Source organism: Arachis ipaensis, chromosome B4 (genome assembly GCF_059453495.1).
Source record: "Arachis ipaensis isolate K30076 ecotype BB chromosome B4, ASM5945349v1, whole genome shotgun sequence".
NCBI classification, from domain to species: Eukaryota; Viridiplantae; Streptophyta; class Magnoliopsida; order Fabales; family Fabaceae; genus Arachis; species Arachis ipaensis.
The window spans coordinates 73005426-73028354 of NC_142439.1; the positions used below are offsets into that span (position 1 = coordinate 73005426).

A 22929-nucleotide genomic window follows, 5' to 3' on the forward strand; every position below is an offset into this window, starting at 1 on the left:
AAACCCTCGCACGTTCCCAAGAACAGAGCACTAATATAAAAGCGCGCACTTTCAGAAGAAAACGTTCCACATTCAAAAAAGGAAGATTCTACAAAGAAAGAAGTCGACAAATGCTCGAGTTCGGCTTCACCAGAGAAGGATCAAAGTCTTAAGAACTAGGACTCGACCTCAAAAAGAAAGACCGAGCTCGAGCAGAGGCACTGTTCACACAATGGGTCGAGCTATCCAACCCGGAATGTTCAGTAACAAAGCGATCGACCTCTTCAGGTCAGGCTATCCGACCTCTTCTCAAAGAGATCGGCGAAATCGACAGGAAAGCCCAGTAAATGGCCCAAATAGAGGAACACGACCTAAATCCAAAGGCAGTCCAAGCCTATAGAGATAAAGGCGGTTCCCTTGAAGATAAGCTGACCTCACCTAAAGATAAGATAAGATAAGATAAGATAACTAACTTATCTTATCTAAAAAGGTCACTCCACACCATTATAAATACACTGGAGCACCCAAGTATAACTCATACTCTGATTCTACTAAAAACCTACTTAATACCCATGCTAACTTAAGCATCGGAGTCTCTTGCAGGTACCCCTCACCCTCCAGTGATGAAGGATCAGCAGTGCAGCCAGTCCCACAAATCGGACACGACAGCTCCGGCCACCATCCACCAGCCGGACACGTCATCTCTGACCAGTACAAAAGATCTTGTCCGAGATCGACCTATAGTTTCAGGTAACCCTCGGAATAGGACCTCAGGGATCACCTTCTTCTTGGCCACTACTTCATAGAAGTCGTCTTGATGGGATTTGGTGTTGAATCTCTCCATCTCCAAAGATTCAGAGGTAGCGGCTACTGCCTTTCCTTACCTCTTTCTAGAGGATTCTCCAACCTTGGGTACCACAAGTGGTAATGGAAAGTAAAAAGCAATGCTTTTCCAACACCAAACTTAAAAGCTTTGCTTGTCCTCGAGAAAAAATAAAGAAAAGAGAAGAATGGAGTAGAAGAAGAAGAAGAAAATAGAAGAAGATGGAGGGGGAGAGAGGGCTCGTCCGAATGGGGCTTTAGAGTGTATGAGAGGTGTGTGTATGAAGGGTTATAATGAGTGGTATTTATAGGAGTGGAGTAGGGTTAGGTTCGGCCATAGGTGGGTAATTGGGAGGGAAATTTGATTTTGAAGTGGGTGGGTGTTGGTGGGAGTTATGATGGTTTTGGAGAAGTGATATGGATGTGATTGGGCTAGGATTTATAGGGAAGAGTGTACGGGGAAGCGTGAAAGAGAGAAGAAAAAACTAGGGTAGGTAAAGATGCTGTGAGACTCACTGGTCCTAAGAGGTAGGAATTTAAGAATCCCTACCCTCTGTACTGGCGTTTGAACGCCCAGGGTCTGCTCCATGGCTGGCGTTCAATGCCAGCAACACTCCATCCAAAGTGTTCTATTTTTACTGTTGAACATTTCTGTCTCTGCTCTGCCTGATGCACATGATCATAAACTTAAAAAAAAAACTTAAAGAGAAAAAACAAAATGAAAATAATTAATTAATATTGGGTTACTTCCCAACAAGCGCTTCTTTAACATCATTAGCTTGACAGTTAGCTCCTTACAGAGGTGAGTATGGGTTTAGAATTTTGCCCCTTACAATGAACTTTCTTCCTGTCCTCTCATGAATGAGCTTTACATGCTCTAGAGACAGGATACAACTCACTGTATGTGGTATGACTGGTTTCTTGGTGAAGACAACTCTCATGCCAAGTAAGAGGCTTTCAGTGGGGACTTTCTTGTCCCTTCAGCCTTTAGGTACTTTCTTTCTGAGTACCTTTATTCTCAGTGCTTGTTAATGGTTGCCCAACACCAAACATAGAATTGATGTTTGGGGGCTCAGTAAAGCTCTGCACAGAAAGAGAGGGTTGGAACACTAAATTTTGCACCATGATTTCTTTCTTTTCAGAGGGAGAATTAGGATTAGACATCTTGAACAAGATGTAGTCCTCTCCTAGTTGGAAAACCATTTCTCCCTTTATCACATTAATCATGGCATTTGTAGTAGCTAGGAAAGGTCTTCCAAGGATGATAGAATCATCCTCATCCTCTCCTATATCCAAGACTATGAAGTTTGCAAGGATGTAGTGGTCTTCAACCTTCACCAAGACATCCTCTACTAAGCCATATGGCTTCTTCATTGACTTGTTTGCCATCTCTAGTGAAATGTTTGCAGCATGCACCTCAAAGATTCCCAACTTTTCCATCACAAAGAGTGGCATGATGTTTATGCTTGACCCTAGGTCACATAGAGCCTTCTCAAAGGTCATAGTGCCTATGGTACAAGGAATTAGGAAGCATCCAGGATCTGGAAGCTTCTGAGATAGTTTCTGCTAAACCAAAGCATTAAGTTCTTTGGAAAGTAATGGAGGTTCTTACTCTAAAGGCTTTATACCAAATAGCTTGGTATTCAGCTTCATGAGAGCTCCTAGGTACCGAGCAACTTGCTCTTCCCTAGTATCTTCATCCTCATTAGAGGATGAGTGTTCATCAGAACTAATGCACTGTAGAAGTGCATGCAAAGGAACCTCTATGGTCTCTATGTGACCCTTGTCTTCCTTTAGTTCTTGGATAGGGATTTCTTGATTGTGTATTGAGCACTTAGAGGGTGTGCCTTTACTGGCGTTTAACGCCAGCTCTGATGGCTCTTTGGGCATTGAATGCCCATGCTGTCTACCTTTAATGGTGTTAAATGCCAGTTCTCTTACCATTATGGGTATTGAACGCCCAGCAGGGATGTCCTAGCTCGTATTCAACGCCAGCTTCCTTGTCTGGTTGGGCGTTGAATGCCCAGTGAGGGCTTCCTCTCTGGCATTCAATGCCAGAGTTCCTGCTTATTTGGGCGTTGAACACCCAGCTAGTGTTCCCTAGCTGGCGTTGAACGCCAGCTTTGCTGCCAGGATGGGCGTTGAACGCCCATTGAGGACTTCCTCACTGGCGTTCAGCGCCAGGCTTGCTGCCAGGTTGGGCGTTGAATGCCCTGTGATATACTTTTTACTGGCGTTCAATGCCATCATAGTCTCTCCAGATTTGGCCTTAGCCTCTATGGTGATGGCCTTGCACTCTTCTCTTGGGTTTACTTTAGTGTTACTAGGAAGAGTGTCTAGAGGAGTCTCAGGAATCCTTTTGCTCAGTTGAACAATCTGTACCTCCAAATTTCTGATGGAGGATCTTGTTTCAGTTATAAAACTGTGAGTGGTCTTAGAGAGGCTGGAAACCAGAGTGACTAAGTCAGAAAGGCTCTGCTTAGGGGTTTCCATATGTTCCTGAGAAGATGGGAATAGTGGTCTGTTGTTGAACCTATTCTGGTTCCTTCCACCTTGATTGTTGTTGAAGCCTTGCTGAAGCTTCTGTTGATCCTTCCATGAAAGGTTAGGATCATTCCTCCATGAAGGATTGTAGGTGTTTCCATAAGGTTCTCCCATGTAATTCACCTCTTCCATGGTGGGTTGATCAGGATCATAAGCTTCTACTTCAGAAGAAGCTTCCTGAGTACTGCCAGCTGCAGTTTGCATTCCAGTCAAATGCTGAGAGATCATATTGATCTGCTGGGTCAAGATCTTGTTCTGAACCAATATGGCATTTAGAGTATCAACTTCAAGAACTCCTTTCTTCTGAAGGATCCCATTATTCATAGGATTTCTCTCAGAAGTGTACATGAATTGGTTGTTTGCAACCATCTCAATGAGTTCTCTTGCTTCTCTAGGTATTTTCTTCAAGTGGAGTGTTCCACCTGCAGAGCTGTCCAAGGATATTTTGGACATCTCAGACAGACCATCATAGAACATGCCAATGATAGACCATTCTGAGAGCATGTCAAGAGGACATCTCCTGATCAGTTGCTTGTATCTTTCCCAAGCTTCATAGAGGGATTCACCTTCTCTTTGTCTGAAGGTTTGAACTTTCACTCTGATTTTGCTCATCCTCTGAGGAGGAAAAAATTTAGCCAGAAAAGTATTGACCAGCTTTTTCTAAGAGTCTAGACTCTCTTTAAGTTGAGAATCTAACCATAGCTTAGCTCTGTCTCTTACAGCAAAGGGAAAGAGCATCAGTTTGTAGACCTCACGATTTACTCTCTTGGTCTTAACAGTATCACAGATCTGCAGGAATTCAGCTAAGAACTGATGTGGATCTTCCAGTGGAAGTCCATAGAACTTACAATTCCGTTGCAGAAGAGAGACTAACTGAGGCTTAAGTTGAAAATTGTTAGCTTCAATGGCAGGTATAGAGATACTTCTGCCATAAAATTCAGAGGTAGGCATGGTGAAGTCACCAAGAACCTTTCTTGCCTCTGCCTCAAGTTTGGCCATGTCTTCATCTTCTTGTTCAAAATTTCTAAAAGGTTTCTTCTGGAGTTTTGTGATTTAACTTGTTGTAAGCCCCTCCTTAAAGTCCGTTCAGGTTCAGGATCAAGATTAAAGAGAGGCTCTTAATCCATGTTCTTGGTCATTAATAAACCACTATTTTATGGTTTATCTTGTGCTCAATTGAGTGGATTTCATCAACTCTTTACCCACTTATTCATATTATTTGCATGGTTTTACATTTGCCTTCCTAATTATGTGCTTTGATTGAAAACATGCTTCTTTGATCTTATATTTGCTTATTATTAATCCTCTCTTAATTACCATTAGATGCCTTGATATGTATGTTAAGTGATTTCAGAGATTACAGGGCAGGAATGGCTCAGAGGATGGAAAGGAAGCACGCAAAAGTGGAAGGAATGCAAGAAGTTGGAGAAATTGCTAAGCTGTCCAGCCTAACCTCTCTGCACTCAAACAGCTATAACTTTAGCTACAGAGGTCTAAATGACGCCGTTCTAGTTGCGTTGGAAAGCTAACGTCCGGGGCTTCGATTTGATATATAATATGTTATATTTCCCTTGACGCTAGGCGATGCGACCGCGTGATCCATGCGGCCGCGTCGCAGTGACGAAAAACCAGCGTGGCAAAATTCGAAACCAGCGAATTCTGGACTGTTTTTGACCCAGTTTGCAGCTCAGAAAACACAGATTAGAGGCTATAAAGTAGGGGAATGCATCCATTCATGAGGAGGCTCTCAACATTCACAATTTTAGGAGTAGATGTAATTTTTAGAGAGAGAGGTTCTCTCCTCTCTCTTAGGATTAGGATTTAGGATTTCTCTTAGTTTTAGGAGTGACTCTCAATCCCAGGTTCAACGTTCTTTTACTTTATATTTATCTCTTACGTTCAGATACTTTAATGCTTATATTAGTTATGTTGCCTATTTGGCTTATGCTACATTCATGTTATGATTTTCTTAATTAATATTATTTGAGATATTTTCAGATTTAAGATTGCTTTGCTTATATTGAGGCTTTTAATTTAATTTAGATATTTTTCTCCCTTTGGCTTTGGTCAAGTGATTGGTAACACTTGAGTTGTCAAACTCAGGAGTGGTTGAAATTGGCAGATTTTGCTTTAGCTAGGATTGCTCTAATACTAGTCTCTCCACAGGAGTTGACTAGGACTTGAGGATCAAGCTAATTAGTCCACTTGACTTAACTAAGTGGGATTAAAATCCAATTCTCATCACATCTGATAAGGATAACAAGGACAGGATTTTCGGTTCTCATACCTTGCCAAGAGTTTATTTTACAGTTATTTATTTATTTTTATTGCTCGAAAATATACCTGTACGCATTGCCCAAACTTCCAAAACCTCCAATTTACAATCTTCATAACCAATAATAAGAACATACTTCCCTGCAATTCCTTGAGAAGACGACCCGAGGTTTGAATACTCGGTTAACAATTTTTAAGGGGTTTGTTACTTGTGACAACCAAAACGTTTGTACGAAGGAATTTCTGTCGGTTTAGAGACTATATCTACAACGCGACTGTTTTTATGACATTCTTTGCTGGCAAAAATCCTAACGTCAAAATGGCGCCGTTGCCGGGGAATTGCAAACGTGTGTCTTATTATTGGTTATTGTAAATATTTTATTTTTGCTTGTTTATTTGTTTTTATTTTTATTTTTGCTTTTTCTTAAGTTAAGAGGTTATTGGTTTTTATTTTAAAATTTTTATTTTATCTTATCTTATTTCAAAAATCAAATTTCAAAATTTAAATTTAAAAAAAAATCAAATTTCAAAATTCAAATTTAAAAATTTTCAAAATTCAAATTTAAAAATTTTCAAATTTCAAATTTCAAAAATTCAAATTTCAAAAATTTAAAATTCAAAATTTCGAAATTTCAAAATTTCAAAATTTCAAAATTTAATTTTCAAATTAAAAATTTAAATAACTTTTTAATTTCAATTTGTTTTTATTTTTGTTTTTAAATTTTTATTAGTTATTATGAATTCTCACCCCTCTCGCTTCAAGTTTGATTCCAATGTTGTTGTTAGGAATGGAAACTATAATGAAAATATGCATCAAAGTTGGAAGAATCAAAGATGGGAGGAGCCAAAAGGATTTAATCAACCCTCATGGCAACAACCACCTCCAATGGACCATCAACAACCATTCTGTGATGCATATCAAGGCAATGGCTATGGTGAGCACTCTTTTAATTATCAACAACCACCACCATATGCCTATGAACCCTTTCCTCAACATAACTTTGGACCACCAAACTCACAAGCCCCTTTTCGCCATTCACCTCCATATGACCCTAACCCTCAACCACCATACCAACCACCTTATGAGCCATATGAACCATATATAGAACCACCCCCAATTCCAATCCAATTACTCCCAATCACCACCACTTTCCTTTGTATCATGTCCAAGTCCGGCAACCCGAGAAGCAGAGGATCGCCTAAGGGAAACAGTAATTAAATTTCAGGCAACCATTCAACAACTGGAGTAAGCATTAATTCAATGGGCTTCTAGGCGCTCAAATATACAAGGACCAGCCACAGCTCCATGTGGACAGTCTAGTGAAGAGTGTAGCATGAAGGAGATACCAGAAACCCCAGTGGACAAGACAGAGAATGAATTCGTACTAGAACAAGTAGAAGAAGCTGTCATTGTTCAAGAAGAAGAAGAAGTGGTTGAAGACTTAAGAGATGCAGAACCTCCATGGAAAAGTCCAGTCATAGAACCCCCTTCCAAGACGTTTGAAATTGATGCTAAGGAGGGTGTACAACCTCCAAGGCATATCACAGTTGAAGACTTGGAAGAGGTTGATCAAGAGATGGAGATTCAAGAAGAAGAAGCACAACCTCCCATGCCCTTGGAAAGCAATGAAGAGAAGATTGAATTGGAAGAAAGATACCAAGAGGAAGAGGTTGAAATTGAAGAAGCTTGCAAAGAGGTGGTAATTATCAGAGAAGAGCACAAGGGAGTGGAACTTGCAATTTCATTAAAAATACCTCCCCCTAAGTTGCCATCATCCTTCACAACATTCAAGTGGGTAAAATTCATATCCCTTAGCTTTCTAATTCCACTTGAATATGAGCTACTGGAGACGGATGGTCAACTTAGAGCTCTTTGTGACATTAAGAGTAGGAGGAAGATGGCTAGTGGTAAGAATTGTCCTGCAAGGTTCATCATGGCTGGAAGCTTTAAGTTCAAATGCAAAGGTTGGTATAAAGCTCAACTAAATGGGTCTAGGAAGCTGTTTGGTCGCTGCAGTGAGAATTCAGATCACCTTTCACCCGGCTGGAAAAATGCAGATCGAGACAAAAACGGGTGTAAAAGTAAAGTTTGGGATCCTGGAATCTGTTCTGGCATTTGTTACCCCGGGAGCTTAAGAATCTGTTTGAAGCTTCTTAAGGGTTTTACATGCCTAGTTTGGGACCCCGGAGGTTACTGGAATCACAAACACTGGTGGAGATTCCTGGATGAGTTCAAGCATAAGCCACCATAACAGGAAGCTCATCAAATGTCCAACTTAAGGACTTTAACTAAAAGTGCTAGGTGGGAGACAACCCACCATGGTATGATCGTTCTTTTTCATTTTTATTTAGTTTTATTTGTTTTTGAGTTTCATTTTATTTTATTATATTGAACCTGGAGTTTTGCATCACATTCATATTAACACTGCATTCTGCATCTTTTCAGATTAAAAAAAAAAAAGAGCGAGCACGCGACGCGACCGCATCAGCAACGCGTCCGCGTCGCAAGGAGATGGGAGACAATATTAATATGAACAGAGAGTTTCGCAGGAGCAGCGCTGGAGGCGTGCCAATGGCACAAATCACCCCACGCGACCGCGTCGCCCACGCGTCCGCGTCACATGGGAACTTTGGCCTCCCACGCGACCGCGTCACCCACGCGGTCGCGTGCCCTGAAAATCGTCGTCAAAAGGGTGCATGGCCGAAAGTTGAGCTGGAGTTGGGCTGGACCCGTGCTAGTAGCACAAGCACTGCCACACGAACGCGTCACCCATGCGTCCGCGTCATATTGGAAATAAGGCCACCCGCGCGATCGCGTCGACCACGCGACCGCGTCACCCTGGATTTTGGCAATACTGAGTTTTGAACAGAGAGTTGTGCGACCGCGAGGCTGCACTCGCGCCACTAGCACAAATTAAGTCACGCGATCGCATGCCCCACGCGTCCGCGTCACCCAATCTTATCGCGCACCACGCGACCGCGTCGCCAGCGTCACACAACCTATCCAGATCAGCAATTTTCTTATCTTTTCTTCTCTAATCCTTATTTTTCTTATCTTTTTTTATTTCTTTCTTCTTCCTTTCTTATTTTCTTTCACCTCCATTCTATTTTATTTAATTTATTTACATATTTTCATTCATTGCATTTTAAATTTGTGCATATTTTTATTTTCTTTTCTGAATTTTCTATTTTTCTATTGGTGTTAAAAAAAAAATTTTTATTCAACTGTTGCATCTTTTCTTAAATTTATTTTGGTAACTTGTTTTACACTGTGGGATGATATTAATTATCTGCCAATGCCAATCTTTTATGATACTTGCACTTTATTTGCATTGACATGAGCTTGTATTGATACTTCCATTACCCACACTCCTCCCCTATGTTACAAATTTTGTACCACTGGCATGCCATGGCTTCTATTGTTTTCTCACTTGATGTTGTAGCTACCATGTAATTGAGACCCTTTTCATTTGGCATTAACCCAACCATACTTCATTTATTTTCTTATCTCTATTATTGGGTTACCTTTCTTCCCTTTTTCTTTCAGGATGGCCACCAGGAAGAGAACCGAAAGACGTTTACATGGGGAGACAGACAAGTCCATCTGCACAATCCTTAGAGAAAAGCAACAGTTGAAACAACCCGTCCACCTGCACATTTCAGCATGCACAGAGGACGGTGCAATCTTTAAGTGTGGGGAGGTCGATACCGATCTCCGTGGGTTAGTACGTCTCTGTCTCAACACCAATGTTTTAATTTTCTTCGTTAAATTAGTTGTTGCATTTGCATATTTATTTGATTTTATGCATTTAGTTACTGCTTGGTTAAAATAATAAGTTTCTTTTTAAGACCCTATCTTTGAAAAATTTCACTAATTTAAATTTAAAAAAAAATTTATATTAAAACTTGTTTGAAGTTGTATTTGGAACATGGTTTTTGAGTTAAAGAACACACAACCTGTGAGATTTGAGCTTATTTATATGGTTACATTATTTAACCATAAATATATTATTCCTATGTGTTTTCTTCTTTATGATTGTAATCTATATTTTGTTCCAATCTATATGTCCATTATTTAGTGTATTTACATGTTTGCATATGATTGAGGCCATTATTTTTATTTTAGCTCACTTATCCCAAATAAGCCTACCCTTTAAATCACCCTTGTCAGCCACTTTGAGCCTTTTAACCCCCTCTTGTTCTGTATTTTACCACATCACTAGCCTTAAAGCAGAAAAAAACAATTAAATATCCCAATTGAATCTTTGGTTAGCTTAAGATAGAGATTGTGTATCAATTAAGTGTGGGGGAAATTGTGGGAACATGGGTTAATAAGGGAATGTATCATGTTTCCAATTTATTTGAATATTGGGAATTTGGGAACCTACTCATGAAAAATCAAAATAGAAAAATAATAGAAAATCGATGTGCATTGATAAGTTATGTTTATTTCTCTACCAAAAAGAAAAAAAAGAAAAAAAAAGAAAAGAAAAAAAAATCCAAAAATATTCAATAAATAAGTAAATAAATAAGGGGACAAAATTACCACAATGCTAAGTTAATAAAAAGATCAATGCACATGTGATAAAAGTAAAGAAATATCAAAATTTGGTACATAAGTATGGGAATTATACAAAAGTGAGAATTATGGGTAGCTAGGCATGAATTTAAAAGTATATAGAGTATATGTATATTAGGTGAGAGCTTAGGTTAATTGAAGATTCATATTATAGCTCACTTGGCCATACATATATCCTTACCTTTACCTCAGCCCCATTACAACCTTGAAAAGACCTCATGATGTTTGCATTGGTACATTAAATATTTATTGATTGGTTAGATGAAGAACAAGGTTTAGAAAGCATGACTAGAGAATAGTAGAGTGAAAAACCCTATACACTTGAGATATTAGAGTGATATACACTACCAGTGAGGGTTCAGTGCTTGATTCTATGTTCCTTGCTTTCATAAGCTATCTTCTTACAAGTTTACTTGTCTTTTATTGTATAATTTGAATTAGTGAAATCTGATTTATGTTTGTCTTGAAGAGCTTATTTACTTTTTAACCAAGTAGGTAGAATCATTTCACATTTAGTTGCATTCATATAGATAGGATTGCATTTCATACATTCTATCATTCCTCTTCACCTTTATAGCTTCTCTTGAGCTTAGCATGAGGACATGCTAGTGTTGTGTGAGGACATGCTAGTGTTTAAGTGCTAGCTTCTCCAAATGATGCGGTTCCAGTTGCGTTGGAAAGCTAACGTCCAGAGCTTCGATTTGATATATAATATGTTATAGTTACCTTAAAGCTAGGCGACGCGACCGCGTGATCCATGCGGTCGCGTCGCAGTGATGAAAAACCAGCGTGACAAAATTCGAAACCAGCGAATTCTGGACTGTTTTTGACCCAGTTTGCGGCCCAGAAAACACAGATTAGAGGCTATAAAGTAGGGGAATGCATCCATTCATGAGGAGGCTCTCAACATTCACAATTTTAGGAGTAGATGTAGTTTTTAGAGAGAGAGGTTCTCTCCTCTCTCTTAGGATTAGGATTTAGGATTTCTCTTAGTTTTAGGAGGGACTCTCAATCCCAGGTTCAACGTTCTTTTACTTTATATTTATCTCTTACGTTCAGATACTTTAATGCTTATATTAGTTATGTTGCCTATTTGGCTTATGCTACATTCATGTTATGATTTTTTTAATTAATATTATTTGAGGTATTTTCAGATTTAAGATTGCTTTGCTTATATTGAGGCTTTTAATTTAATTTAGATATTTTTCTCCTTTTTGGCTTTGGTCAAGTGATTGGTAACACTTGAGTTGTCAGACTCAGGAGTGGTTGAAATTGGCAGATTTTGCTTTAGCTAGGATTGCTCTAATACTAGTCTCTCCACAGGAGTTGACTAGGACTTGAGGATCAAGCTAATTAGTCCACTTGACTTAACTAAGTGGGATTAAAATCCAATTCTCATCACATCTGATAAGGATAACAAGGACAGGATTTTCGGTTCTCATACCTTGCCAAGAGTTTATTTTACAGTTATTTATTTATTTTTATTGCTCGAAAATATACCTGTGCGCATTGCCCAAACTTCCAAAACCCCCAATTTACAATCTTCATAACCAATAATAAGAACATATTTTCCTGAAATTCCTTGAGAAGACGACCCGAGGTTTGAATACTCGGTTAACAATTTTTAAGGGGTTTGTTACTTGTGACAACCAAAACGTTTGTACGAAGGGATTTCTGTCGGTTTAGAGACTATATCAACAACGCAACTGTTTTTATGACATTCTTTACTGGCAAAAATCCCAACGTCAGTCATAAATATGAAAAGAAGAAAAGAAAGAAAAAAGGAAGCTTCTATGTCTGATTTGAGTATAGGGAGCTCCCAGTGAGATGTGAAGAAAGAAGAGGAAGAAGAATGAAGATAGAAGAACTAGAAGACGAGTAATTCGAATAAATAGCAGTAGAGAAGAGAAGAATTAGAAGTAGGAAAGATAAACAAGAATTAAAATATTTTTTTATTTGTTTATTAATTTCAAAAATTAAGGTTAATTAATTAAAAAAATTGAAAATTAGTTAATGAATTTCGAAAATAGAAGAGAGAGAAGAAGAAGAGAATTTTCGAAAATTAGAAGAAAGAGGAAGTAGTTAGGAAGTTTTGAAAAAGAAGACAGAGAAAACAATTAACTAATTAAGAAAGAATTGAAAACAAGATAAGATAGAAAAATAGAAACGATTTGAATTTTGAGAAAAAAAAGTCGACAAGATAAGATAAAGATTTGAAAAAGATTTGAATTTTGAAAAGGTTTAATTTTTTAAAATTTTAAAATTTGAAATTTAAATTTTTGAATTTTTGCTATTGAATTTTAAAATTTGAAATAAGATGAGATAATATTTTTAAATTTTGAATTTTAAATTTTGAATTTTAAATTTTGAATTTTAAAGAAAGATAAAACCATAAGATAAGATTTTGAAAAAGATAAGATTTTTTAAAAGATTTGATTTTGAAAATTGAAAACTAAGATAAGATAAGATAAAAATTTAAAATTAAAATCTGAATTTTTTTTTTATAATTTTCGAAAATTAATGAGAAGATAAGAAAAGATATTTTATTTTTTGATTTTTTTGAATTTAATGAAGAAATAGAAAAACAAGTAAAAGACACAAAACTTAAAATTTTTATATCTAAAGGGACCTAGTGTGTGAAAATTAACAAGAAAAATACAAAGAGACACCAAACTTAAGAACACTTTGAAGATCAAGAAAAACAAAAAAAAAAAACAAAACTCAAAAAATTCAAAGAACACAAGAACATGCAAAACACACCAAACTTAAAAATTTTTTGAAAACCAAAACACAATTTTCAAAAATTTAAAGAAAAGACACAAGAAGACACAAAACTTAAAGATTGACACAAGAATCAAACAAAAGAAAATACTTTTGAAATTTTTTTGAAAGAAAGACTCAAAGAATTCGAAAATTTCAACAAGAACAAAAACAAAAGACTCAAACCAAGAACAAAAAATAAAAAAAGAAAAGAAATTTTTTTTGAAAAAGGTTTTTTGATTTTTCAAAAAAAAAAGAAAAATAAAATAAAAGACTCTTAACAAAATTAAAGACAATACTTGATCTAGGAAACAAGATAATACGTCAGTTGTCCAAACTCGAACAATCCCCAGCAATGGCGCCAAAAACTTGGTGCACGAATCCCCACGCTTCGTACAGCTGAACCAGCAAGTGCACTAGGTCGTCCAAGTAATACCTGAGCGAGTCAAGGTCGATCCCACGAGGATTGTGGCTTGAAGCACGTTATGGTTATCTTGTAGGTCTTAGTCAAGCAGATAGAAGAGTTGTTGGATTTGATTAAAAGCATAAAAGGAATAAAGATGGAATTACACGTTTAATTATAAGCAGTGATAAGAAGATGGTTAAGGCTTGGAGATGCTTTGTCCTTCTGGATTAACTCTGGTCGTACTGTCTTCTTCAATTATGAATGATTTCTTCTATGGCAGGCTGTATGTGATTGTCGCCGGTTGAGAGGTCGCCAATGCTCCTCCAGATCTGAACCCCAGGGTTAGTGCGGATCCAGTCTGATTGAAGGTGAAGCTCCTGCAATTCATTCTCCTAATTGATCCTACTCAAAATGCCACAGACAAGGTCGAATCTTCCAGATCAGAGGATACTGTGCCTTTGGGTTCTAGCCTCTACCACAGAGACCCTAATCTCCCCATACTTTGGCTGAATTTGTGTCTCGAGAAGTCTCCAACGAACTCATGGATTAGCCGTCTAAGAGATGTATAATCAAGCTGGTGGTTCATCATTGTCTGATGAAAGACTCACTCTGAACCCTTGTAGAATATGATAACCTTATGCCAGTTCAACGCATTCATATTGATGAAGAACAAAAATACATCTTATAATAGAGAATCAAACACAAATGGAGAAAGAACAGTAGTACTTTCATTAATCGATAAAACTTAGCAGGGCTCCTCCCTTCATCCTAGGAGGTTTAGAAACTCATACTGATAAAAAATACAATCATATAAACGAAATATAGCCTAAAGGTCTTTATGATTATGTAAAATATCCCTTAAATATTAAACGAATGACTAAGGATTACATAAGAAAGGGTAAAACAGTCTTTCAGTGCTAAAATCCACTTTTGGGGCCCACTTGGTAAGTGTTTGGGAAGAGCTTTGATGAGATCCACATGCTAGGAGGCTTCTAGGGCATTGAACGCTGGCTACGGGGTCCTGTTTGGGCGTTTGGATGCTAGTCTCCTCTTTTGGGCATTGGACGCCTGAAATGGGGCAGGAGGCTAGCGTTGGACACCAGTTTTGGGCCTTCTATTCTAAAGCAAAGTATGGACTATTATACATTACCGAAAAGCTCTGGAAGTCAGCTTTCTGTAGCCATTAAGAACACTCCATTTTGACTTCTCTAACTCTAGAGAAGCTCTTCCAAATGCAAGGATGTCAGATTCGGACAACATCTGCAGTGCTTTCTCTGTCTCTGAATCAGACTTTTGCTCCAGCTCCTCAATTTCAGCTAGAAAATATCTGAAATTGCATAAAAACACACAAATCAAAGTAGAATCCAAAAATGTGAATTTAACACAAAAACCTATGAAAACTTAATAAAATCAAACAAAACATACTAAAAACTATATGAAAATAATGCAAAAAAGCGTATAAAATATCCGCTCATCATCGTGCATACGCATAGGTCATGCGTACGCATGACCTTGCTTTTGTATAAATACATGGTATGTGCACAACACTCGCACAAGCCTCTATTATTCCTCTAATGCCCATCATATGTATGTGATAACCCCAATTTTAGGGTTTATCTTGTGTTGAATTTGGTGGGTTTTATCAATTTTTCTTACATTTATCCCCTAAATTTCATGCTTTTATAATTTCTTCCTAATTATGCTTTATAGTTGAAAACATGCTTCTTGGGCCTTAAAGATGTTAATTTTTAATTCTCTTTTATTACCATTCGATACCATGATGCATTTGTTAAGTGATTTCAGAATCTATAAGGCAATAATGGCTTATAAGATGGAACGAAAGTGATGCCAGGGCATTTTGGCCAGTTTTACTGACCTTTTCTTTACTATTTTTAGGGTAGTTTCATGCATTTTCTTAGGAAATAAGCTAGTTTTGGGTAGATATTCACTTACATCTTGATTCAAGCATACATTGTGCACTTTATATGATTTCATGAGGATTTTACATGAATTTAATGACAAATTGGATGTTGCATTTCCCATGACTTGGACTATAACTTTGATGCACTTTATTGCTTGATTTCAGGACAAAGGAAGCAAAGAAGAACCACATTAGTGGCTACGTTAGTTACACTAATGTTAACACTAACGTGGAACGGGAGTAACTTGCAAAGTTAATGAGAAAACTAATTGCCAATAACACTCTCGAAGCCATCATTGCCCACGTTAAGAGTCACGTTAACTAAGTTAACGTGAACTCTAACGTGGAAGAAAGGAAATGGAGCCAACGTTAGTGACACTTAACATTATCACTAACGTTGGACCAAGCTCATAAGTGGCCACGTTAGTTGCCACGTTAACTTAGTTAACGTGGCTTCTAACGTTAAGAAGTAAAGGGGAAGCCAACGTTAGTGACATTCAACATTGTCACTAACGTTGGCCAAGTCACAATAAGCCACGTTAACTCCCACGTTAACCTAGTTAACGTGGAAGCTAACGTGAAGAAACAAGATGGTCGACAACGTTAGTGACACCAAACATTGTCACTAACGTTGGAAGGAACCCACACAAGCCCCAATAAGCCACATTAACTCCCACGTTAACTTAGTTAACGTGGAAGTTAACGTGAAGAAGTGAGGTGATCGCCAACGTTAGTGACACCCAACATTGTCACTAACGTTGGAATGAGCCCACACAAGCCACTATAAGCCACGTTAACTACCACGTTAACTTAGTTAACACGTTAACTTAGTTAACGTGGAAGCTAACGTGGATAAGGGAATGATGAACCAACGTTAGTGACACTCAACTTTGTCACTAACGTTAGAGATGGCTAGCATGGCCACATTAGAAGCCATGTTAACCTAGTTAACGTGAACTCTAACGTGAATAGGGGCACATTGGAACGTTAGTGACAATGGTAAGTGTCACTAACGTTCTCGAAGGTTGGCAAGCTTACGTTAAAAGAGCCACGTTAACTAAGTTAACGTGGACTCTAACGTAAGGAAGGGGGAGACTTCTCAACGTTACTGGGAAAGGTAAGTCCCAGTAACGTGTGCGAAGGGCATAGAGGCAACGTTAATGGCAACGTTTGTGCCACTAAACGTTGAAGTTAACGTGGCTCTTACTTTGGTGAGGAACGTTAGTGAAAAAGGTGATTGTCACTAACGTTCTCGAACCCATATTTTCACTGAACGTTAACACCACAAACGTCCTGAGCTAAAGTCTCTGCCCACTTCACACTTTCTCTCTGCAAGTAAAGCCAAGCCCAATGAAGAAGAAAAGTGCTTCAAACTCAAGATACAAAGGCCCATACCCAAGACTTGAAGAGCCAACTAGAACAACAGAAGAGTAGTATATATAGGAGTAGCTTTGAATTAAATGGGGGGTTGGAAATTATAGGGAGCCTCTTGGCATAGAACTACTCTCTGTATTTTACTTTCTCTGCACTTCTAGTTTCATCATGTATTCTCCATCTTTGTTTTCATTTTCCAGAGCTATGAACAACTAAACCCCTTTCATTGGGTTAGGGAGCTCTATTGTAATTTGATGGATCAATACTAGTTTTCATTATTCTTCTTCTATCTTTTCTCTTGATTTTACTTGAAAGTTTTCGATCTTCATCCAATTGGGTAGTTATCTTGAAAAAGAAGCTTTTCAAATTTGGATCTCTTTTGAACCTTGAAAGAGGAATGAAGAGATCATGCTAGAAATACTTTCTCATGCTGGACCAAATTGGGTTTGGATGGATATGTGACTATAATCCTCTCAACACTTGATTTGGGAAATGCATGTGGTATAATCAGTGACCATACTTCATCTCTTCTCATGAGCAATTGACCAAGGAATTGGCTATTGATCAAGATTTGAGAGATTAAATTACAAGGAATTGTAATTCGATCACTTAAGATTGCCAAGGAGATCAATGAGTGCATTGATTGAGGAAGAGATGAAAATGAAATTGATCCGGAGAATGCAACATCTCCTGAGCCCAATGAACTCCCCATTTCTGATCTTACCCATTCTCTTTAATTTCTGTCATTTACTTTTATGAGCAATTACCCCATTCCCATTTAAGATTCTGCAATTTACTTTCCGTCATCTACATTCAGCTCTTTATTTCCAGCATTTACTTTTCTGTTATTTACTTTCCCGCCATTTAATTTTCTGCAATTCTCAACTCAAATTCTGATTCGCTCAACTAGAACATTCCTCTAGTTAAAGTTGCTTGATCAATCAATCCTTGTGGGATTCGACCTCACTCTATTGTGAGTTTTTACTTGACGACGAATTCGGTACACTTGCCGAAGGAAATTTGTCACAAGACAAGTTTTCCGTGCATCAAGTTTATGGCACTGTTGCCGGGGATTGATTGTGCATCAACAATGATTAAATTGGAGGATAACTAGATTGAGCATTTTATTTTTGTTTGATTTAATTTTCTGTTTGAGTCATTTACTTTCTGTTTTAGTTAATTTCTTCTCTTCCCTCTACTTTTTCTTTGTTATTTACCATTCATTTCACTAACCCACTAACTGTTTGATATATTGCATCACTCACACTAACAGTAATTCTGACAAATATACTTTCTGCACCCACTCTCTTTGCTTGTGCTTGTTGGTTGTATGACAGGGAGAAGAAGCGGGGCTTCAACTTCTTTTGATTCTGAACCTGAGAGAATCTTCCTTAGACTAAGGAGGGAGGCAAGAGAAAAACGTGTAGTTGGTGCTGAAGAAGAGGAGGAACACTTTGAGGAATACTTTGAACCAAACATGGAAGAAAACATGGAAAACCATCGTGAAGAAGAAGCTCACAACTATGGCGGAGGAGGACGAGCAAATCATGCTGGGGAGGATAGAAGAGTTTTAGGCTCTTACATCAATCCAAACCAGGAAACTGTGGAAGTAGCATTCAAAATCCAACCATCCATGCCAACAATTTTGAACTAAAACCACAGCTCATCACTCTTGTTCAGAACAACTGTTCGTTCGGAGGAAGTGTCCAAGAAGACCCCAATCAACATCTAACCACCTTCCTGAGAATATGTGACACAGTGAAGTCTAATGGTGTTCATCCGGACGCCTATAGACTGTTCTTATTTCCATTCTCACTCAAGGATAAGGCAGCCAAGTGGCTGGAGTCTTTCCCGAAGGAGAGCTTGACAACTTGGGAAGATGTGGTGAACAAATTCTTAGCAAAATTTTATCCCCCTCAACGAATCAATAGGCTGAGAGATGAGGTCCAAACTTTCAGGCAACAAGATGGTGAGACTCTGTATGAAGCATGGGAGAGGTTTAAAGACCTAACAAGGAAGTGCCCACCAGATATGTTCAATAAATGGGTGCAGCTGCACATTTTCTATGAAGGGCTCTCTTATGAGTCAAAGAAGGTAGTAGACCATTCATCCGGAGGATCTTTGAACAAGAAGAAGACCATTGAGGAGGCCATAGATGTCATTGAAACTGTAGCAGAGAATGACTACTTCTATGTTTCCGAAAGAGGGAACACGAGAGGAGTAATAGAGCTAAACAATGTAGATGCTCTGCTAGCCCAAAACAAGCTCATTACCCAGCAGCTGGTTGACCTCACCAAGAAGATGGAGAGGAACCAAGTAGCAGCAATCACCACTTTATCAACAACCCAAGAAGGAGTGAATGAAGAAGCAGAGGGTAGTCAGGAGCAAGCCAACTACATTGGAAATTCACCGAGGCAAAACCATGATCCATACTCCAAGACCTACAACCCTGGATGGAGGAATCATCCAAACTTTGGGTGGGGAAATCAACAAGACCAAAGTCTTGATCAGAGACGCCCAAATCCCAACAATGCAGCTCACCAACATTTCACATCTAGACCATATCAACACCCCCATAACAACACCTCTCCACATCCACATCAAAACCAAAATAACTTACCTCATCCTTCTACCTCTGATCCCAAGCTACAATCATTGGATGACAGACTCTCAAGGATTGAGAATCTACTTGAAGGCATAGGCAAGGAGATTCAAGACAACAAGGTGTTCAAAGAGGAAGTACGAGCCAGTTTCAAGAACCAAGGGGACACAATCAAGAGGTTGGAATCTCAAGTGGGGTATGTCTCTGAGCAAATTTCCAAACCCACAGATGGATTCCCAAGCGACACAGAGAAAAATCCGAGAGGTGAAACAAAGAAAGTAAGACGGGAAGATTGCAAGATGGTCACTATAAGTGATAAGGAGACTGAGGACAAGCCAAGCAAGCTGTCAGAACAACCTGAAGATACCTCAGTAGAGAAGAAGGAAAAAGATCATCAAGAACCAGAAATCTCACAACAGGAGCTGCTGAGACTCTATGTACCTTTTCCCCAACTGCTCAATGGTGCTGTGGAGAAGAGAATATACTCAAGGTTTCTAGATTTGTTTGCATCTCTGCATGTCAACATACCATTCATCAAGACTATTCAACAAATGCCTGCATACATCAAGTATATGAAGGAGCTGCTTCCCAGGAAAAGCTCACTCAAGGGAGGCCAAACTATAGTGATGAACAAGGAGTGCAGTGCCCTCATTCAACCGCAGTTGCCTACAAAAAGAAAAGATCCAGGGAGTTTTCATGTCCCCTGTGCCATAGGAGAAACAATGTTTGATAAAGCACTCTGCGATTTGGGAGCAAGCATCAACTTAATGCCCTTATCCCTGGTGAAGAGTGCTGAAGATCAATGAGATAATGCCCAAAGATGTAGTCATCAGGCTGGCAGACAAAACTCATAAACAAGCAATATGAGTGGTGGAAAATGTGTTGGTAAAGGTTGGGAAATACTTTCTTCCCACAGACTTTGTCATCTTGGACATGGAAGAGAGTCACACTCACCCAATCATATTGGGAAGACCATTCCTAGCTACAGCCAGAGCACTCATAGATGTGGAGCAAGAGGAGCTAATATTGAGGATCCATGATGAATGACTCAGCTTCAATGTCTTCCAACTATCACAAGAAGCAGACCAAGAGAACGAAGAACCAAGCAAAGATCATCATGAGATACTGAAAGAGGAAGCAAGCACTGAAGCACAACCAGCCCATCTGGGAAAGCCCTTGGTTGATGAACAAGAAAATAAGCAGTTGTCACAGCTCAAGGAAAAGCTGGAGGAACCTAAACCACCAGAGACATGTGAAGACAACAACAAAATTCCTTTAGAAGAAGAAGTCACAAAAATCAAGGCAACATCAAAAGGGACAAAGAAGAAGGTACCAAGGGGGTGGAGGAACAAGAAGATCCCTACAGAGGACTTCTCTCCAGGGGATAAAGTGATCTCAGCTTACTTCCCAGATATCCCCCCTTATCTCCCCACTGTACCATCTCAGTTACCTAAGGTCTTCACTATCAACAGAGTTCTCTCCTTGGAACATGTAGAGGTCATTGATACAACCAATGGATATAAGTCCAAGGCAAGAGGGGAGGACGTTAAGCATTACCAACCACCCTGATGAGGGAGAAACGTCAAGCTAGTGATGCTAAAGAAGCGCTTCATGGGAGGCAACCCATGTTTTATATACTTTTAGAAAATAGTGAATAAGTCAATATTTATGAACTCCAACCCAAACTCGACAAACACTCGGTGAAATCCTTATTATACAGTATATAGTGAAGAACAAGTTTGGTGTTCAAAGCATGCCAAGAAAGCATGAATGCAACCCAGAGCATGCTAGTCTTGATGCTTTGAACAACAACCTTTTCATCACAATGCTCGAAACTAATTTTGGTGTCATCCCATGGTGCCACCAATGTGCATATAAGGATACACAATTAGTTAGTTAGTTATAGTTCATGAATAAACAATCTAATCTTTTCTTCCCTTTATTAGTCTAGCCGTAAAATTTAAATTGATTTTTTTATGATATTAATTATTCCTTTTCTTCTTTTATCTTTTTAGGAAAAGGAGAGGAACATTGAAGGAGATTGATTGGACAACTAAATGAGAAGGGTTCGTCCACTTCATGAGGAGAAACTACACACTTGTTCTAAAAAGGGAAGGCATTGGAAAATGTTGCCATGCAACATTGAAAAGAATGGGACCCTTGAAGACCGAGCAATCTCCATCATAAAGTGATGATCCTTGTCCTTTCTCCATGCACAACCCCAACCATCCATCAAACAACCACTCCATCAATCCACACCCTCCATTCACTCACAACCTCTCTATATAAGTGATCCTTGTTCCGTACCCCACTCTTCACACCTCTCCATTTCGGATTCCCCTTCACTCCCTTCATTGCACTCAACCCTAAACAACCAAAAGTCTCCACACCATTGCCAACTTCACACATTAGCCCTCATTCATGGCATCTTCGAGCTCTAAAAGAAGGAAGAAAAAGGAACCTATGGAGCAACACCCGTATGATGAAAAGAGATTTAGAAGCTTGCACCATGCATTGCAATACGGGTGGATGGTGGATAAGGAGATCATTTATGAGCTGGGATTTCAAGTTAGAAAAACTGAGTGTCCCGAAATCACAAAGAAGGTAGAAAAGAGAATATGGGAGCTCCTCACTAATCCGGTCATTAAGGTGAATGCAAATCTTATAAGAGAGTTTTATGCAAATGCGGTCCGATATGATAAGGTAGATGAGTCATATACAAGCTTTGTGAGAGGAAAGATTGTGGATTTTGGTCCCATGAGTGTCATGAAGGCATTAAAACTGCGGTCCATACCGTTTGAAGAAGAGAGTTATCATTCAAGAATGGATAACAACCCTAATCATGACCAGATTGTGCAAGACATTTGTGTACCAGGAGCTGACTGGGAAAGATATGCAGATAGGAGACCAAGGTTCATCAAGAGAGCAGATCTCACTCCGGAAGCAAAGGGGTGGTTCGAAATTGTAAGGAGGTCCATCCTCCCAGCAGCGAACAACTCGGAGGTGAATCTCAAGAGAGCCACACTGTTACACTGTATACTCAAAGGTGGAGAGATCAAGGTTCATGAACTCATAGCAGAAGGCATAAGAAAAATGGCAGAGAAAAGCGACTCAAGAGGAACGTTAGGTTACCCCAGCACTATTTACCAACTGTGCAAGAAAGATGGGATGGTGTTTGAAGATGAGGACCCCGTGTGGATAAAAGAGGGCATTCCAATAACCGTTCGACGAATGCATGCTACCGCATCCCCCCTGCCTCAACGGAAGAAAAGGAAGAGGACAGCCCCTCAAGTAGTGGAAGGACAAGTCTTAGAGGGGCAAGCACCAGCCACCTTGGATATGCACAAATTGCAGGAAGCCATTGATGGGCTATCTCGACAATATTTGGAAAGCCAAGGAGCACAGAGAGAGCTTCAACTACAGATGATGGGGCAGCAAGAGGAGTCACTCTCAAGATGGATGACTCAACAAGGGGAGTGGCAAAAGAAAATGATGGATCAGCAACTGAGTCAAGGGCAACAATAGAGTGAAACATTCCACAGGATGGAACAAAGGCAAAATGAGCAACAAGAATCCATCCAGAGGCTAATCAACATCCACACACATCAAGGTGCACATATACATGAGATGCATCGAAGACAAATAGAACAGGCAGAACTATTGGACAA

The 22929-nt window shown here is 39.0% G+C and overlaps 2 non-coding genes across 2 annotated transcripts; one reads left to right on the forward strand and one right to left on the reverse strand.

Annotated features, from left to right (window-relative positions):
- Positions 1–3842: 3842 nt before the first annotated feature.
- Positions 3843–3951, forward strand: LOC148567911 (small nucleolar RNA R71). Its single transcript, XR_015882623.1, has one exon. It is a non-coding gene; the product is annotated as a small nucleolar RNA R71 (small nucleolar RNA).
- A 14637-nt stretch (positions 3952–18588) lies between these two features.
- On the reverse strand, positions 18589–18695 carry LOC148567912 (small nucleolar RNA R71). The gene has a single exon (XR_015882819.1). It is a non-coding gene; the product is annotated as a small nucleolar RNA R71 (small nucleolar RNA).
- Positions 18696–22929: the final 4234 nt, after the last annotated feature.